The sequence below is a fragment of the Colobus angolensis genome, unplaced genomic scaffold, assembly GCF_000951035.1.
Source record: "Colobus angolensis palliatus isolate OR3802 unplaced genomic scaffold, Cang.pa_1.0 Scaffold169, whole genome shotgun sequence".
NCBI classification, from domain to species: domain Eukaryota; kingdom Metazoa; phylum Chordata; class Mammalia; order Primates; family Cercopithecidae; genus Colobus; species Colobus angolensis.
The window spans coordinates 501,309-505,733 of NW_012114810.1; positions in this window are offsets into that span (position 1 = coordinate 501,309).

A 4,425-nucleotide genomic window follows, 5' to 3' on the forward strand; every position below is an offset into this window, starting at 1 on the left:
GTGAGCAGAGATCACGCCACTGCACTCCAGCCTGGGCGACAGAGCAAGACTCTATCTCAGAAAATAAATTAATTAATAAAATAAAATAAATCTGAATTTGGTCTTTAGTACATTTTAATGATATTGAGCCATAACAGTGTCATCTACCACAGTGGTAAGGCATGTTTGTGATAACAGAACTGGGCCTGTTACTTGGCATTATTCCCCTGGGGCTAAAGTTGCTTCTGAGCTCCCTCCAAAATACTAAGAGGTGGCTGAGATTTGAAATTTTCTTAGTCTCCAAAAATTATCCCTCACTTGTTTTAATCTTCAGTCTTATTGCCCATGCTCCCCCAGAGCAGTGAACAATGATGGGTTTTAGCAGCTAGCCCGTTGAGAGGCCTCATAAATGCGATAGGTGGCTGGATAAAGTTCCAATCTGCTTATGCTGTGATGATAGGGAAAAAAACTTTCCACTCCGTGCTCTGGGAAGCTAGAAGATAACTTGCATGGTAGTTTAATGAGTAGGGGTTGCACTAATCCTTTAATCCCTGCATTGGTTTCAGAGAAGGAGTGGTTTGGTGTTTACCCAGTTATAGGATGACAGGTAAGTACCTCCTACCCTGAACTTGGGCACTTGTGAAATCTCTTACCTGTATAATGAAGTGCCTCTGACAGGCCTGCTCCAATCATAATTTAAGGATCTCGTAATCTAGTGCTCTGGAATCAGGTACCCCTTTAAAACTGGGACTCTGTTCAGTAATTTTGACATAATACTTTCAAGTTTTCAGAATTGCACCAAGTACAAAATAAGAGTTTGTATGTTAAATGAGAATGCTAAGGAATAATCACTCACTGTATACTAACAAGGTTAAGGAATAGTGTTTACATAGGTAACCAAAGGGAAAAGAAAATGTTGGAACTTCCACTATGTGTCAGCTACCTTACATGTACAATTTTTACTTAGTCAAAAAAATCTGGATTCCATCATGATCTTGGTACCTTATTTAACATAAAGCCTTGTTTCCCCTGTAAAATAAGGATAATGGGGCTGGGTGTGGTAGCTCACGCCTGTAATCCCAGCACTCTGGGAGGCCAAGGTGAGCGGATCACAAGGTCAGGAGATCGAGACCATCCTGGCTAACACAGTGAAACCCCGTTGCTACTAAAAATACAAAAAATTAGCTGGGCGTGGTGGCAGACACCTGTAGTCCCAGCTACTCAGGAGTCTGAGACAGGGGAATGGCTTGAACCCAGGAGGTGGAGGTTGCATTGAGCCGAGATCATGCCACTGCACTCCAGCCTGAGTGACAGAGCGAGACTCCATCTGAAAATAATAATCATAATAATAAGGATAATGGTATCTATAGTTTTTGTTTTGTTTTTATTTTTTTTGAGACGGAGTTCCGCTCTTATTGCCCAGGCTGGAGTGCAATGGTGTGATCTCAGCTCACAGCAACCTCCGCCTCCTGAGTAGCTGAGATTAACAGGCATGAGCCACCATGCCCAGCTAATTGTGTATTTTTGGTAGAGACAGGGTTTCTCGATGTTGGTTAGGCTGGTCTCAAACTCCCAACCTCAAGTGATCCACTTGCCTTGGCCTCCCAAAGTGCTGAGATTACAGGCATGAGCCACCTCACCAGGCCAGTATCTATAGGTTTTTTAATAAGCATGAAATAATGGAATGCATATCAAGTACTTAGCACAAGTCTGGCATACAGAACACAATGGATGTGAGCAATTAATCATAGTCCCCTAGTTGTGCCAGCCAGACATCTGATTTTTTTTTTTTTTTTTTTTCAGACAGCATTTCACTCCCGTCACCCAGGCTGGAGTGTAATAGCTTGATCTTGGCTCACTGCAACCTCTTCCTCCCAGGCTCAAGTGATTCTCCTGCCTCAGCCTCCCAGGTAGCTGGGACTATAGTCGTACGCCACTGGACCTGGCTAATTTTTGTATTTTTTGTAGAGATGGGGTTTCACCATGTTGCCCAGGCTGGTCTCGAACTCCTGGGTTCTAGTGATCTGCCTGCCTCGGCCTCCCAAAGTGCTGTGGTTACAGGCGTGAGCCACGCCCAGCCTAGATACCTGATACTTGATTCTTCCTCCCCATTCAGCCATGACTAGCATGTGTTTAATCCCTTCTGGCTGTCTCTATGATTAAATGCCACGACCCTACTCCCAGCTACCATCATGACTCTTCTGGATTACTACAACAGTTATTTGACTATCAGCTTACCTTAGTGTTGTCTGGCTTCAATCTATTCACGCTTTGGCCAGTGATTGTTCTAAAATGCAACCCTGATCTTTTCACTTTCCTGCTTAAACTGACCATTGGTTCCCATTGCTTTCAAAACAAAATCTAAACCACTTTAAACCACTTAGCATGGCATTTAAGACTCTTCATGATTGAACCCTGCTTTTCTCTCTACCCATTTTTCCCCTCAAATGCACATCTGGATCACAGCACATGCTGTTTTCTCTCCTCCCTAGTCCACCAGCTCTCAGTTGGAATTTTTTTTTCTCTTTTTGAGACAGGATCTTACTCTGTTGGTTAGGTTGGAGTGCAGTACTATGATCATGGCTCACTGCAGCCTTGACCTCCTGGGCTCATGTGATTCTCCCACCTCAGCCTCCCCAAGTAGCTGGGACTATAGGCACATGCCAACACACACAGCTAATTTTCGTATTTTTTGTAGAGATGAAGTTTTGCTATTTTACCCAAGCTGGTCTTGAACTCCTGGGCTCAAGTGATCCACCCACCTTCATCTCCCAAAGTGTTGAGATTACAGATGTGAGCCACCACACTTGACCCTGGAATGTTTTCTAACATGCCTTCCTTGATCCCTTTACCAACTTTGTATTATTTTTTTAATGTCTTGAGTTTAATGTCTTTATAAGTTTACTTCTATAATAACACAGCTTCTTTCTTTTTCTCTTTTTTTTTGAGATGGAGTCTTGCTCTGTTGCCGAGGCTGGAGATCATAGCCCACTGCAGCCTCTGCCTCCCAGGTTCCAGCAGTTATTCTGCCTCAGCCTCCCAGGTAGCTGGGATTACAGGCATGTGCCACCACGCCTGGCTAATTTTTGTATTTTTAGTAGAGACAGGGTTTTACCATGTTGACCAGACTGGTCTCAAACTCCTAACCTCAGGTGATCCTCCCACCTCAGCCTCCCAAATTGCTGGGATTACAGGCATGAGCCACCATGCCTGGCCTTTTTTACCACTGTATTCCCAGTGCCTTGTATAATGCCCAACATTTAAATGCTCAGTAAATATCTATTGAAGGAATCTATGACAACAGATATGATCTACTGAGTCTTAATATGTGCCAGGCCCTGTCCTAAATGTTTTTTTTATTGTGATAAAATATACATACACAAAATTTCCATTTTAATAATTTTAAGTATGCAATTCAGTATCATTAAGTAAATGTTGTATAATTATCTCCACTGTTTCCAAAACTTTTCATCACCCAAAACAGGAACTCTATACCCATTAGGTGTTAACTCCCCACTCACCTCTCTCCAGCCCCTGATGGCCTCTATTCTACTTTCTGTCTCTATTTGGCTATTCTGGTTACTTCATGAAAGTGGAATCATACAATATTTGCCCTTTTTGTCTAGCTTATTTCACTTAGCATATGATGTTCAAGGTTCACTGTGTTGTAGCATGTATCAGTACTTCATTTGTTTTTATGGCTGAATAATATTCCATTGTATGTATATACCATATTTTGTTTATCTGCTCATCTGTTGATGGACACTTGGGTTGTGTCCATCATCTGGCTATTGTGAATAATGCTACTATAAACACAGGGGTACAGATATCTCTTTGAGACCTTGTTTGCATTTCTTTGGGGTATATACCCAGAAGTAGAATGGCTGGGTCATCTGAAAATTCTATTTTTAATTTTTTGAGGAACTACTATACTGCAGCTGCGCCATTTTATATTACTACCAATAGGGCACAAGGGTTCCAACTTGTTTCCTTCCTTCCTTCCTCCCTCTGGATCTTTCCTCCTTCCTTTTCTGTCACCCAGGCTGGAGTGCGGTGGCATGATCACAGTTCACTGCCACCTTGATCTCTCAGGCTCAAGCTATACACCCGCCTTGGCCTCCCAAAGTGCTGAGATTATAAGCATGAGCCACTGCACCTGACCTTTTATTTTATTTTATTTTATTTTATTTTTATTTTTATAGTAGCCATCCTACTGGATGGAAGTGGTATTTCCTTGTGGTTTTACTTTGCATTTCCCTAATAACTCATGCTGTGGAGCATCTTTCCATGTGCTTATTTGCCATTTTTTGTCTTCTTTGAATATACGTATATTCAAGTGTTTTGCCTGTTTCTGAATTAGGCTGTTTTGACCAGGCACGATGGCTTACCCCTCTAATCCCAGCAGTTTGGGAGGCTGAGGCCAGCAGATCACTTGAGGCCAGGAGT